Source organism: Chiloscyllium punctatum, chromosome 15 (assembly GCF_047496795.1).
Source record: "Chiloscyllium punctatum isolate Juve2018m chromosome 15, sChiPun1.3, whole genome shotgun sequence".
In the NCBI taxonomy this organism is placed as follows: Eukaryota; Metazoa; Chordata; class Chondrichthyes; order Orectolobiformes; family Hemiscylliidae; genus Chiloscyllium; species Chiloscyllium punctatum.
In genome coordinates, this window is record NC_092753.1 from 56,304,397 (window position 1) to 56,320,123 (window position 15,727).

Here is a 15,727-nt window from a genome sequence, read left to right on the forward strand (position 1 = left end):
TGAAGTTTCCATGCCGTTCTGCACGTGTGTAGATGTCAGTGCTGAAATTTCCGTGTCATTCCGCACGTGTGTCCATGTCAGTGCTGAAGTTTCCGTGTCGTTCTGCACGTGCGTCGATGTCACTGATGAAGTTTCCGTGTCGTTCCGCACTTGTGTCGATGTCACTGCTGAAGTTTCCGTGTCGTTCTGCACGTGTGCCGATGTCAGTGCTGAAGTTTCCGTGTCGTTCTGCACGTGTGTCCATGTCAGTGCTGAAGTTTCCGTGTCGTTCTGCACGTGCGTCGATGTCACTGATGAAGTTTCCGTGTCTTTCCGCACGTGCGTCGATGTCACTGCTGAAGTTTCCGTGTCGTTCTGCACGTGTGCCGATGTCAGTGCTGAAGTTTCCATGCTGTTCTGCACGTGTGTCGATGTCACTGCTGAAGTTTCCGTATCGTTCTGCACGTGTGTCGATGACTGTGCAAAAGTTTCCGTGTCGTTCTGCATGTGTTTCAATTTCAGAGCTGAAGTTTCCATGCCGTTCTGCATGTGTGTCGATGGCAGTGCTGAAATTTCCATGTCGTTCCGCACGTGTTTCGAAGTCTGTGCTGAAATTTCCATGTCATCCTGCACGTGTGTCCATGTCAGGGCTAAAGTTTCCGTGTCGCTCTGCACGTGTGTAGATGTCAATGCTGAAGTTCCCGTCTCGTTCTGCACGTGTGTCTATGTCAGTGCAAAATTTTCCGTGTCGTTCTGCACGTGTGTCGATGTCAGTGCTGAAGTTTCCATGTCTTCCTGCACGTGTGTCAATTTCAGTGCTGAAGTTTCCATGCCGTTCTGCACATGTGTACATGTCAGTACTGAAATTTCCGTGTCGTTCCGCACGTGTTTCGACGTCTGTGCTGAAGTTTCTGTGTTGTTCTGCACGTGTGGAGATGTCAGTGCTGAAATTTCCGTGTCGTTCCGCACGTGTTTCGATGTCTGTGCTGAGGTTTCTGTGCTGTTCTGCACGTGTGTCCATGTCAGTGCAAATGTTTCCGTGTTGTTCTGCACATGCGTCGATTTCAATGCTGAAGTTTCCCTGTCGTTCTGCACATGCGTCGATTTCATGCTGAAGTTTCCGTGTCGTTCTGCACGTGTGTCGATGTCACTGCTGAAGTTTCCATGTCATTCTGCACGTGTGTAGATGTCAGTGCTGAAGTTTCCATGTCGTCCTACACATGTGTAGATGTCAGTGCTGAAGTTTCTGTGTTGTTCTGCACGTGTTTCAATTTCAGAGTTGAAGTTTCCATGCCGTTCTGCATGTGTGTCGATGGCAGTGCTGAAATTTCCATGTCCTTCCGCACGTGTTTCGATGTCTGTGCTGAAGTTTCCATGTCATCCTGCACGTGTGTCCATGTCAGGGCTAAAGTTTCCGTGTCGTTCTGCACGTGTGTAGATGTCAATGCTGAAGTTCCCGTCTCGTTCTGCACGTGTGTCTATGTCAGTGCAAAAGTTTCCGTGTTGTTCTGCACATGCGTTGATTTCAATGCTGAAGTTTCCGTGTCGTTCTGCACATGCGTCGATTTCAATGCTGAAGTTTCCGTGTCGTTCTGCACGTGTGTAGATGTCAGTGCTGAAGTTTCCATGTCGTCCTGCACATGTGTCGATGTCAGTGCTGAAATTTCCGTGTCATTCCGCATGTGTTTCGATGTCTGTGCTGAGGTTTCTGTGCTGTTCTGCACGTGTGTAGATGTCAATGCTGAAGTTTCCATGTCTTCCTGCACATGTGTCAATTTCAATGCTGAAGTTTCCATGCCGTTCTGCACGTGTGTAGATGTCAGTGCTGAAATTTTCGTGTCCTTCCGCACGTGTGTCCATGTCAGTGCTGAAATTTCCGTGTCGTTCTGCACGTGTGTCCATGTCACTGATGAAGTTTCCGTGTAATTCCGCACTTGTGTCGATGTCACTGCTGAAGTTTCCGTGTCGTTCTGCACGTGTGTCGATGTCAGTGCTGACGTTTCCGTGCTGTTCTGCACGTGTGTCGATGTCACTGCTGAAGTTTCCTTATCGTTCTGCACGTGTGTCTATGTCAGTGCAAAAGTTTCCATGTCGTTCTGCACGTGTGTAGATGTCAGTGCTGAAGTTTCTGCGTCGTTCCGCACGTGTGTCCATGTCAGTGCTGATGTTTCTGTGTCGTTCTGCACGTGTGTCAATTTCAGTGCTGAAGTTTCCGTGTCGTTCTGCACGTGTGTTGATATCTGTGCTGAAGTTTCTGTGTTGTTCCGCACGTGTGTCGATGTCTGTGCTGAAGTTTCCGTGTCGTTCTGCACATGTGTCGACGTCAGTGCTGAAATTTCCGTGTCGTTCCGCATGTGTTTCGATGTCTGTGCTGAGGTTGCTGCGCTGTTCTGCACGTGTGTAGATGTCAGTGCTGAAGTCTCCATGTCTTCCTGCACATGTGTCAATTTCAGTGCTGAAGTTTCCATGCCGTTCTGCACATGTGTAGATGTCAGTGCTGAAATTTCCGTGTCATTCCGCACGTGTGTCCATGTCAGTGCTGAAGTTTCCGTGTCGTTCTGCACGTGTGTCGATGTCACTGATGAAGTTTCCGTGTCGTTCCGCACGTGTGTCGATGTCACTGCTGAAGTTTCCGTGTCGTTCTGCACATGTGCCGATGTCAGTGCTGAAGTTTCCGTGTCGTTCTGCACGTGTGTCCATGTCAGTGCTGAAGTTTCCGTGTCGTTCTGCACGTGCGTCGATGTCACTGATGAAGTTTCCGTGTCGTTCCGCACGTGCGTCGATGTCACTGCTGAAGTTTCCGTGTCGTTCTGCACGTGTGCCGATGTCAGTGCTGAAGTTTCCGTGTCGTTCTGCACGTGTGCCGATGTCAGTGCTGAAGTTTCCGTGTCGTTCTGCACATGCGTCGATTTCAATGCTGAAGTTTCCGTGTCGTTCTGCACGTGTGTAGATGTCAGTGCTGAAGTTTCCATGTCGTCCTGCACATGTGTCGATGTCAGTGCTGAAATTTCCGTGTCATTCCGCATGTGTTTCGATGTCTGTGCTGAGGTTTCTGTGCTGTTCTGCACGTGTGTAGATGTCAATGCTGAAGTTTCCATGTCTTCCTGCACATGTGTCAATTTCAATGCTGAAGTTTCCATGCCGTTCTGCACGTGTGTAGATGTCAGTGCTGAAATTTTCGTGTCCTTCCGCACGTGTGTCCATGTCAGTGCTGAAATTTCCGTGTCGTTCTGCACGTGTGTCCATGTCACTGATGAAGTTTCCGTGTAATTCCGCACTTGTGTCGATGTCACTGCTGAAGTTTCCGTGTCGTTCTGCACGTGTGTCGATGTCAGTGCTGACGTTTCCGTGCTGTTCTGCACGTGTGTCGATGTCACTGCTGAAGTTTCCTTATCGTTCTGCACGTGTGTCTATGTCAGTGCAAAAGTTTCCATGTCGTTCTGCACGTGTGTAGATGTCTGTGCTGAAGTTTCCGCGTCGTTCCGCACGTGTGTCCATGTCAGTGCTGAAGTTTCTGTGTCGTTCTGCACGTGTGTCAATTTCAGTGCTGAAGTTTCCGTGTCGTTCTGCACGTGTGTTGATGTCTGTGCTGAAGTTTCTGTGTTGTTCCGCACGTGTGTCGATGTCAGTGCTGAAGTTTCCGTGTCGTTCTGCACATGTGTCGACGTCAGTGCTGAAATTTCCGTGTCGTTCCGCATGTGTTTCGATGTCTGTGCTGAGGTTGCTGCGCTGTTCTGCACATGTGTAGATGTCAGTGCTGAAGTCTCCATGTCTTCCTGCACATGTGTCAATTTCAGTGCTGAAGTTTCCATGCCGTTCTGCACGTGTGTAGATGTCAGTGCTGAAATTTCCGTGTCGTTCCGCACGTGTGTCCATGTCAGTGCTGATGTTTCCGTGTCGTTCTGCACGTGCGTCGATGTCACTGATGAAGTTTCCGTGTCGTTCCGCACGTGTGTCGATGTCACTGCTGAAGTTTCCATGTCGTTCTGCACGTGTGTCGATGTCAGTGCTGAAGTTTCCGTGCTGTTCTGCACGTGTGTCGATGTCACTGCCGAAGTTTCCTTATCGTTCCGCACGTGTGTAGATGTCAGTGCTGAAGTTTCCATGTCTTCCTGCACATGTGTCAATTTCAGTGCTGAAGTTTCCATGCCGTTCTGCACGTGTGTAGATGTCAGTGCTGAAATTTCCGTGTCATTCCGCACGTGTGTCCATGTCAGTGCTGAAGTTTCCGTGTCGTTCTGCACGTGCGTCGATGTCACTGATGAAGTTTCCGTGTCATTCCGCACTTGTGTCGATGTCACTGCTGATGTTTCCGTGTCATTCTGCACGTGTGTCGATGTCAGTGCTGACGTTTCCGTGCTGTTCTGCACGTGTGTCGATGTCACTGCTGAAGTTTCCTTATCGTTCTGCACGTGTGTCTATGTCAGTGCAAAAGTTTCCATGTCGTTCTGCACGTGTGTAGATGTCTGTGCTGAAGTTTCCGCGTCGTTCCGCACGTGTGTCCATGTAAGTGCTGAAGTTTCTGTGTCGTTCTGCACGTGTGTCAATTTCAGTGCTGAAGTTTCCGTGTCGTTCTGCACGTGTGTTGATGTCTGTGCTGAAGTTTCTGTGTTGTTCCGCACGTGTGTCGATGTCAGTGCTGAAGTTTCCGTGTCGTTCTGCACATGTGTCGACGTCAGTGCTGAAATTTCCGTGTCATTCCGCATGTGTTTCGATGTCTGTGCTGAGGTTGCTGCGCTGTTCTGCACGTGTGTAGATGTCAGTGCTGAAGTCTCCATGTCTTCCTGCACATGTGTCAATTTCAGTGCTGAAGTTTCCATGCCGTTCCGCACGTGTGTCCATGTCAGTGCTGATGTTTCCGTGTCGTTCCGCACGTGTGTCCATGTCAGTGCTGAAGTTTCCGTGTCGTTCTGCACGTGTGTCGATGTCACTGCTGAAGTTTCCATGTCGTTCTGCACGTGTGTCGATGTCAGTGCTGATGTTTCCTTGTCGTTCTGCACGTGTGTCGATGTCAGTGCTGAAGTTTCCATGTCTTCCTGCACGTGTGTCAATTTCAGTGCTGAAGTTTCCATGCCGTTCTGCACATGTGTAGATGTCAGTGCTGAAATTTCCGTGTCGTTCCGCACGTGTTTCGACGTCTGTGCTGAAATTTCTGTGTTGTTCTGCACGTGTGGAGATGTCAGTGCTGAAATTTCCGTGTCGTTCCGCACGTGTTTCGATGTCTGTGCTGAGGTTTCTGTGCTGTTCTGCACGTCTGTCCATGTCAGTGCAAATGATTCCGTGTTGTTCTGCACATGCGTCGATTTCAATGCTGAAGTTTCCCTGTCGTTCTGCACATGCGTCGATTTCAATGCTGAAGTTTCCATGTCGTTCTGCACGTGTGTCGATGTCACTGCTGAAGTTTCCATGTCATTCTGCACGTGTGTAGATGTCAGTGCTGAAGTTTCCATGTCGTCCTACACATGTGTAGATGTCAGTGCTGAAGTTTCTGTGTTGTTCTGCACGTGTTTCAATTTCAGAGCTGAAGTTTCCATGCCGTTCTGCATGTGTGTCGATGGCAGTGCTGAAATTTCCATGTCGTTCCGCACGTGTTTCGATGTCTGTGCTGAAGTTTCCATGTCATCCTGCACGTGTGTCCATGTCAGGGCTAAAGTTTCCGTGTCGTTCTGCACGTGTGTAGATGGCAATGCTGAAGTTCCCGTCTCGTTCTGCACGTGTGTCTATGTCAGTGCAAATGTTTCCGTGTTGTTCTGCACATGCGTTGATTTCAATGCTGAAGTTTCCGTGTCGTTCTGCACATGCGTCGATTTCAATGCTGAAGATTCCGTGTCGTTCTGCACGTGTGTAGATGTCAGTGCTGAAGTTTCCATGTCGTCCTGCACATGTGTCGATGTCAGTGCTGAAATTTCCGTGTCATTCCGCATGTGTTTCGATGTCTGTGCTGAGGTTTCTGTGCTGTTCTGCACGTGTGTAGATGTCAGTGCTGAAGTTTCCATGTCTTCCTGCACATGTGTCAATTTCAATGCTGAAGTTTCCGTGTCGTTCTGCACATGTGTAGATGTCAGTGCTGAAGTTTCCATGTCGTCCTGCACATGTGTCGATGTCAGTGCTGAAATTTTCGTGTCCTTCCGCACGTGTGTCCATGTCAGTGCTGAAATTTCCGTGTCGTTCTGCACGTGCGTCGATGTCACTGATGAAGTTTCCGTGTCATTCCGCACTTGTATCGATGTCACTGCTGATGTTTCCGTGTCATTCTGCACGTGTGTCGATGTCAGTGCTGACGTTTCCGTGCTGTTCTGCACGTGTGTCGATGTCACTGCTGAAGTTTCCTTATCGTTCTGCACGTGTGTCTATGTCAGTGCAAAAGTTTCCATGTCGTTCTGCACGTGTGTAGATGTCAGTGCTGAAGTTTCCGCGTCGTTCCGCACGTGTGTCCATGTCAGTGCTGAAGTTTCTGTGTCGTTCTGCACGTGTGTCAATTTCAGTGCTGAAGTTTCTTTGTCGTTCTGCACGCGTGTCGATGTCAGTGCTGAAGATTCCATGTCATCCTGCACGTGTGTCAATTTCAGTGCTGAAGTTTCCATGCCGTTCTGCACATGTGTAGATGTCAGTGCTGAAATTTCCGTGTCGTTCCGCACGTGTTTCGACGTCTGTGCTGAAGTTTCTGTGTTGTTCTGCATGTGTGGAGATGTCAGTGCTGAAATTTCCGTGTCGTTCCGCACGTGTTTCGATGTCTGTGCTGAGGTTTCTGTGCTGTTCTGCACGTGTGTCCATGTCAGGGCTAAAGTTTCCGTGTCATTCTGCACTTGTGTAGATGTCAATGCTGAAGTTCCCGTCTCGTTCTGCACGTGTGTCGATGTCAGTGCAAATGTTTCCGTGTTGTTCTGCACATGCGTCGATTTCAATGCTGAAGTTTCCGTGTCGTTCTGCACATGCGTCGATTTCAATGCTGAAGTTTCCATGACATTCTGCACGTGTGTAGATATCAGTGCTGAAGTTTCCATGTCGTCCTGCACATGTGTAGATGTCAGTGCTGAAGTTTCTGTGTCGTTCTGCATGTGTTTCAATTTCAGAGCTGAAGTTTCCATGCCGTTCTGCATGTGTGTCGATGGCAGTGCTGAAATTTCCATGTCGTTCCGCACGTGTTTCGATGTCTGTGCTGAAGTTTCCATGTCATCCTGCACGTGTGTCCATGTCAGGGCTAATGTTTCCGTGTCGTTCTGCACGTGTGTAGATGTCAATGCTGAAGTTCCTGTCTCGTTCTACACGTGTGTCTATGTCAGTGCAAAAGTTTCCGTGTTGTTCTGCACATGCGTTGATTTCAATGCTGAAGTTTCCGTGTCGTTCTGCACATGCGTCGATTTCAATGCTGAAGTTGCCGTGTCGTTCTGCACGTGCGTCGATGTCACTGCTGAAGTTTCCGTGTCATTCTGCACGTGTGTCGATGTCAGCAATGAAGTTTCCGTGTCGTTCTGCACGTGTGTCGATGTCAGTGCTGACGTTTCCGTGTCATTCTGCACGTGTGTCGATGTCAGCGATGACATTTCCGTGTCGTTCTGCACGTGTGTCGATTTCAGTGCTGAAGTTTCTCTATCGTTCTGCACGTGTGTCTATGTCAGTGCTGAAGTTTCTGTGTCGTTCTGCACGTGTGTCGATGTCACTGCTGAAGTTTCCCTGTCGTTCTGCATGGGTGTCGATGTCAGTGCTGAAGTTTCTGTGTCGTTCTGCACGTGTGCCGATGTCACTGCTGAAGCTTCCCTGTCGTTCTGCACGTGTGTCAATGTCACTGCTGAAGTTTCCGTGTCGTTCTGTAAGTGTGTCGATGTCAATGCTGAAGTTTCCCTGTTGTTCAGCACTTGTGTCGATGTCAGTGCTGAAGTTTCTGTGTCGTTCTGCACGTGTGTCGATGTCGGTGCTGAAGTTTCTGTGTCGTTCCGCACGTGTGTCGATGTCAGTGCTGATGTTTCCGTGTCGTTCTGCACGTGTGTCGATGTCAGTGCTGATGTTTCCTTCCCTTTCTGCACTTGTGTCGATGTCACTGATGAAGTTTCCGTGTCGTTCTGCACGTGTGTCGATGTCAGTGCTGAAGTTTCCGTGTCGTTCTGCACGTGTGTAGACGTCAGTGCTGAAATTTCCGTGTCGTTCCGCAAATGTTTCGATGTCTGTGCTGAGGTTTCTGCGCTGTTCTGCACGTGTGTAGATGTCAGTGCTGAAGTTTCCATGTCTTCCTGCACATGTGTCAATTTCAGTGCTGAAGTTTCCATGCCGTTCTGCACGTGTGTAGATGTCAGTGCTGAAATTTCCGTATCGTTCCGCACGTGTGTCCATGTCAGTGCTGAAGTTTCCGTGTCGTTCTGCACGTGCGTCGATGTCACTGATGAAGTTTCCGTGTCGTTCCGCACGTGTGTCGATGTCACTGCTGAAGTTTCCGTGTCGTTCTGCACGTGTGCCGATGTCAGTGCTGAAGTTTCCGTGTCATTCTGCACGTGTGTCGATGTCAGCGATGACGTTTCCGGGTCGTTCTGCACGTGTGTCGATGTCACTGCTCAAGTTTCCCTGTCGTTCTGCACGTGTGTCGATGTCAGCGATGAAGTTTCCGTGTCGTTCTGCACGTGTATCCATGTCAGTGCTGAAGTGTCCGTGTCGTTCCACACGTGTGTCCATGTCAATGCTGAAGTTTCCGTGTCGTTCTGCACGTGTATCGATATCAGCGCTGAAGTTTGCGTGTCATTCTGCACGTGCGTTGATGTCAGTGCTGAAGTTTCTGTGTCGTCCTGCACGTGTGCCGATGTCACTGCTGAAGTTTCTGTGTCGTTTTGCACGTGTGCCGATGTCACTGCTGAAGTTTCCCTGTCGTTCTGCACGTGTGTCGATGTCACTGCTGAAGTTTCTGTGTCGTTTTGCACGTGTGCCGATGTCAGTGCAGAAGTTTCTGAGTCGTTCTAGAAGTGTGTCCATGTCAGTGCTGAAGTGTCCGTGTCGTTCCGCACGTGTGTCGATGTCGGTGCTGAAGTTTCTGTGTCGTTCTGCACGTGTGTCCATGTCAGTGCTGAAGTTTCCGTGTCGTTCTGCACGTGTGTCCATGTCAGTGCTGAAGTTTCCGTGTTGTTCTGCACGTGTGTCGATATCAGCGCTGAAGTTTCCGTGTCATTCTGCACGTGTGTCGATGTCACTGCTGAAGTTTCTGTGTCGTTTTGCACGTGTGCCGATGTCAGTGCAGAAGTTTCTGAGTCGTTCTAGAAGTGTGTCCATGTCAGTGCTGAAGTGTCCGTGTCGTTCCGCACGTGTGTCGATGTCGGTGCTGAAGTTTCTGTGTCGTTCTGCACGTGTGTCCATGTCAGTGCTGAAGTTTCCGTGTCGTTCTGCACGTGTGTCCATGTCAGTGCTGAAGTTTCCGTGTTGTTCTGCACGTGTGTCGATATCAGCGCTGAAGTTTCCGTGTCATTCTGCACATGTGTCGATGTCAGTGCTGAAGTTTCTGTGTCGTCCTGCACGTGTGTCAATGTCTGTGCTGAAGTTTCTGAGTCGTTCTAGAAGTGTGTCCATGTCAGTGCTGAAGTGTCCGTGTCGTTCCGCACGTGTGTCGATGTCTGTGCTGAAGTTTCTGTGTCGTTCCGCACGTGTGTCGATGTCAGTGCTGAAGTTTCTGTGTCATTCTGCACGTGTGTTGATATCAGCACTGAAGTTTCCGTGTCATTCTGCACATGCGTCGATGTCAGTGCTGAAGTTTCCGTGTCATTCTGCACATGTGTCGATGTCAGGGCTGAAGTTTCTGTGTCGTCCTGCACGTGTGTCAATGTCTGTGCTGAAGTTTCCGTGTCGTTCTGCACGTGTGTCCATGTCAGTGCTGAAGTTTCCGTGTTGTTCTGCACGTGTGTCGATATCAGCGCTGAAGTTTCCGTGTCATTCTGCACATGTGTCGATGTCAGTGCTGAAGTTTCTGTGTCGTCCTGCACGTGTGCCGATGTCACTGCTGAAGTTTCTGTGTCGTTTTGCACGTGTGCCGATGTCACTGCTGAAGTTTCCGTGTCGTTCTGCACGTGTGTCGATGTCAGCGATGAAGTTTCCGTGTCGTTCTGCACGTGTGTCGATGTCACTGCTGAAGTTTCCCTGTCGTTCTGCACGTGTGTCGATGTCACTGCTGAAGTTTCTGTGTCGTTTTGCACGTGTGCCGATGTCAGTGCAGAAGTTTCTGAGTCGTTCTACAAGTGTGTCCATGTCAGTGCTGAAGTGTCCGTGTCGTTCCGCACGTGTGTCGATGTCGGTGCTGAAGTTTCTGTGTTGTTCTGCACGTGTGTCCATGTCAGTGCTGAAGTTTCCATGTCGTTCTGCACGTGTGTCCATGTCAGTGCTGAAGTTTCCGTGTTGTTCTGCACGTGTGTCGATATCAGCGCTGAAGTTTCCGTGTCATTCTGCACATGTGTCGATGTCAGTGCTGAAGTTTCTGTGTCGTCCTGCACGTGTGTCAATGTCTGTGCTGAAGTTTCTGTGTCGTTCCGCACGTGTGTCGATGTCAGTGCTGAAGTTTCTGTGTCGTTCTGCACGTGTGTTGATATCAGCACTGAAGTTTCCGTGTCATTCTGCACATGCGTCGATGTCACTGCTGAAGTTTCCGTGTCGTTCTGCACGTGTGTCGATGTCAGCGATGAAGTTTCCGTGTCGTTCTGCACGTGTGTCGATGTCACTGCTGAAGTTTCCCTGTCGTTCTGCACGTGTGTCGATGTCACTGCTGAAGTTTCTGTGTCGTTTTGCACGTGTGCCGATGTCAGTGCAGAAGTTTCTGAGTCGTTCTAGAAGTGTGTCCATGTCAGTGCTGAAGTGTCCGTGTCGTTCCGCACGTGTGTCGATGTCGGTGCTGAAGTTTCTGTGTCGTTCTGCACGTGTGTCCATGTCAGTGCTGAAGTTTCCATGTCGTTCTGCACGTGTGTCCATGTCAGTGCTGAAGTTTCCGTGTTGTTCTGCACGTGTGTCGATATCAGCGCTGAAGTTTCCATGTCATTCTGCACATGTGTCGATGTCAGTGCTGAAGTTTCTGTGTCGTCCTGCACGTGTGTCAATGTCTGTGCTGAAGTTTCTGAGTCGTTCTAGAAGTGTGTCCATGTCAGTGCTGAAGTGTCCGTGTCGTTCCGCACGTGTGTCGATGTCTGTGCTGAAGTTTCTGTGTCGTTCCGCACGTGTGTCGATGTCAGTGCTGAAGTTTCTGTGTCGTTCTGCACGTGTGTTGATATCAGCACTGAAGTTTCCGTGTCATTCTGCACATGCGTCGATGTCAGTGCTGAAGTTTCCGTGTCATTCTGCACATGTGTCGATGTCAGTGCTGAAGTTTCTGTGTCGTCCTGCACGTGTGTCAATGTCTGTGCTGAAGTTTCCGTGTCGTTCTGCACGTGTGTCCATGTCAGTGCTGAAGTTTCCGTGTTGTTCTGCACGTGTGTCGATATCAGCGCTGAAGTTTCCGTGTCATTCTGCACATGTGTCGATGTCAGTGCTGAAGTTTCTGTGTCGTCCTGCACGTGTGTCAATGTCTGTGCTGAAGTTTCTGAGTCGTTCTAGAAGTGTGTCCATGTCAGTGCTGAAGTGTCCGTGTCGTTCCGCACGTGTGTCGATGTCTGTGCTGAAGTTTCTGTGTCGTTCCGCACGTGTGTCGATGTCAGTGCTGAAGTTTCTGTGTCGTTCTGCACGTGTGTTGATATCAGCGCTGAAGTTTCCGTGTCATTCTGCACATGCGTCGATGTCAGTGCTGAAGTTTCTGTGTCGTCCTGCACGTGTGTCAATGTCTGTGCTGAAGTTTCTGTGTCGTCCTGCACGTGTGTCAATGTCACTGCTGAAGTTTCCCTGTCATTCTGCATGTGTGTCGATGTCAGTGCTGATGTTTCTGTGTCGTTCTGCACGTGTGTCGATGTCACTGCTGAAGTTTCTGTGTCGTTTTGCACGTGTGCCGATGTCAGTGCAGAAGTTTCTGAGTCGTTCTAGAAGTGTGTCCATGTCAGTGCTGAAGTGTCCGTGTCGTTCCGCACGTGTGTCGATGTCGGTGCTGAAGTTTCTGTGTCGTTCTGCACGTGTGTCCATGTCAGTGCTGAAGTTTCCGTGTCGTTCTGCACGTGTGTCCATGTCAGTGCTGAAGTTTCCGTGTTGTTCTGCACGTGTGTCGATATCAGCGCTGAAGTTTCCGTGTCATTCTGCACATGTGTCGATGTCAGTGCTGAAGTTTCTGTGTCGTCCTGCACGTGTGTCAATGTCTGTGCTGAAGTTTCTGAGTCGTTCTAGAAGTGTGTCCATGTCAGTGCTGAAGTGTCCGTGTCGTTCCGCACGTGTGTCGATGTCTGTGCTGAAGTTTCTGTGTCGTTCCGCACGTGTGTCGATGTCAGTGCTGAAGTTTCTGTGTCGTTCTGCACGTGTGTTGATATCAGCACTGAAGTTTCCGTGTCATTCTGCACGTGCGTCGATGTCAGTGCTGAAGTTTCCGTGTCATTCTGCACATGTGTCGATGTCAGTGCTGAAGTTTCTGTGTCGTCCTGCACGTGTGTCAATGTCTGTGCTGAAGTTTCCGTGTCGTTCTGCACGTGTGTCCATGTCAGTGCTGAAGTTTCCGTGTTGTTCTGCACGTGTGTCGATATCAGCGCTGAAGTTTCCGTGTCATTCTGCACATGTGTCGATGTCAGTGCTGAAGTTTCTGTGTCGTCCTGCACGTGTGTCAATGTCTGTGCTGAAGTTTCTGAGTCGTTCTAGAAGTGTGTCCATGTCAGTTCTGAAGTGTCCGTGTCGTTCCGCACGTGTGTCGATGTCTGTGCTGAAGTTTCTGTGTCGTTCCGCACGTGTGTCGATGTCAGTGCTGAAGTTTCTGTGTCGTTCTGCACGTGTGTTGATATCAGCACTGAAGTTTCCGTGTCATTCTGCACATGCGTCGATGTCAGTGCTGAAGTTTCTGTGTCGTCCTGCACGTGTGTCAATGTCTGTGCTGAAGTTTCTGTGTCGTCCTGCACGTGTGTCAATGTCACTGCTGAGGTTTCCCTGTCATTCTGCATGTGTGTCGATGTCAGTGCTGATGTTTCTGTGTCGTTCTGCACGTGTGCCGATGTCACTGCTGAAGTTTCCCTGCCTTTCTGCACGAATGTCGATGTCACTGCTGAAGTTTCCGTGTCGTTCTGCACGTGTGTCGATGTCACTGATGAAGTTTCCCTGTCGTTCTGCACGTGTGTCGATGTCACTGCTGAATTTTCCCTGTCGTTCTGCACGTGTGTCGATGTCAGTGCTGAAGTTTCTGTGTCGTTCTGCACGTGTGTCAATGTCTGTGCTGATGTTTCCTTCCCTTTCTACACTTGTGTCGATGTCTGTGCTGAAGTTTCCGTGTCGTTCTGCACGTGTGTCGATGTCACTGATGAAGTTTCCCTGTCGTTCTGCACGTGTGTCGATGTCACTGCTGAATTTTCCCTGTCGTTCTGCACGTGTGTCGATGTCAGTGCTGAAGTTTCTGTGTCGTTCTGCACGTGTGTCAATGTCTGTGCTGATGTTTCCTTCCCTTTCTACACTTGTGTCGATGTCTGTGCTGAAGTTTCCGTGTTGTTCTGCACGTGTGTCGATATCAGCGCTGAAGTTTCCGTGTCATTCTGCACATGTGTCGATGTCAGTGCTGAAGTTTCTGTGTCGTCCTGCACGTGTGTCAATGTCTGTGCTGAAGTTTCTGAGTCGTTCTAGAAGTGTGTCCATGTCAGTGCTGAAGTGTCCGTGTCGTTCCGCACGTGTGTCGATGTCTGTGCTGAAGTTTCTGTGTCGTTCCGCACGTGTGTCGATGTCAGTGCTGAAGTTTCTGTGTCGTTCTGCACGTGTGTTGATATCAGCACTGAAGTTTCCGTGTCATTCTGCACATGCGTCGATGTCAGTGCTGAAGTTTCTGTGTCGTCCTGCACGTGTGTCAATGTCTGTGCTGAAGTTTCTGTGTCGTCCTGCACGTGTGTCAATGTCACTGCTGAGGTTTCCCTGTCATTCTGCATGTGTGTCGATGTCAGTGCTGATGTTTCTGTGTCGTTCTGCACGTGTGCCGATGTCACTGCTGAAGTTTCCCTGCCTTTCTGCACGAATGTCGATGTCACTGCTGAAGTTTCCGTGTCGTTCTGCACGTGTGTCGATGTCACTGATGAAGTTTCCCTGTCGTTCTGCACGTGTGTCGATGTCACTGCTGAAGTTTCCCTGTCGTTCTGCACGTGTGTCGATGTCAGTGCTGAAGTTTCTGTGTCGTTCTGCACGTGTGTCGATGTCAGTGCTGATGTTTCCTTCCCTTTCTACACTTGTGTCGATGTCTGTGCTGAAGTTTCCGTGTCGTTCTGCACGTGTGTAGACGTCAGTGCTGAAATTTCCGTGTCATTCCGCATGTGTTTCGATGTCTGTGCTGAGGTTTCTGCGCTGTTCTGCACGTGTGTAGATGTCAGTGCTGAAGTTTCCATGTCTTCCTGCACATGTGTCAATTTCTGTGCGGTTCCGCACGTGTGTGGATGGTAGTGCTGAAGTTTCCGTGTCGTTCTGCACGTGTGTCGATGTCTGTGCTGAAGTTTCCGTGTCGTTCTGCACGTGTGTCGATGTCTGTGCTGAAGTTTCTGTACCGTGCACATGTGTAGATGTCACTGCTGAAGTTTCCGTGTCGTTCTGCACGTGTGTCGATGTCTGTGCTGAAGTTTCTGTACCGTGCACATGTGTAGATGTCACTGCTGAAGTTTCCGTGTCATTCTGCACATGTGTCAATGTCAGTGCTGAAGTTTCCGTGTCGTTCTGCACGTGTGTCGATGTCTGTGCTGAAGTTTCCATGTCGTTCTGCACGTGTGTCTATGTCAGTGCTGAAGTGTCCGTGCCGTTCCGCACGTGTGTAGATGTCAGCGCTGAAGTTTCCGTGTCGTTCTTGAGGTGTGCCGATGTCACTGTTGAAGTTTCCATGTCGTTCTGCACGTGTTTCGAAGTCACTGCTGAAGTTTCTGTGGTGTTCTGCACGTGTGTCAACGTCAGCGCTGAAGTTTCTGTGTCGTTCCACACGTGTGTCCATGTCACTGCTGAAGATTCTGTGTCGTTCTGCACGTGTGTCAATGTCTGTGCTGAAGTTTCTGTGTCGTCCTGCACGTGTGTCAATGTCTGTTCTGAAGTTTCTGTGTCGTCCTGCACGTGTGTCGATGTCAGTGCTGAATTTTCTGTACCATTCTGCACATGTGTAAATGTCAGTGCTGAAGTTTTCGTGTCATTCTGCACGTATGTCAATGTCTGTGCTCAAGTTTCCATGTCGTTCTGCACGTGTGTCGATGTCAGTGCTGACGTTTCTGTGTCGTTCTGCACATGTGTCGATGTCAGTGCTGAAGTTTCCGTGTCGTTCTGCACGTGTGTCGATATCTGTGCTGAGGTTTCCGTGTCGTTCTGCACGTGTGTCCATGTCAGTGCTGAAGTTTCCATGTCGTTCTGCACATGTGTCAATGTCACTGCTGAAGTGTCCATGTCGTTCCACGCGTGTGTCGATGTCAGTGCTAAAGTTTCCGTCTCATTCTGCATGTGTGCCGATGTCTGTGCTGAAGTTTCTGTGTCGTTCTGCACGTGTGTCGATGTCAGTGCTGAAGTGTCCATGTCGTTCCACACGTGTGTCGATGTCAGTGCTAAAGTTTCCGTCTCGTTATGCACGTGTGTCGATGTCTGTGCTGAAGTTTCTGTGTCGTTCTGCACGTGTGTCGATGTCTGTGCTAAAATTTCTGTGTTGTTTTGTACGTGTGTCGATGTCTGT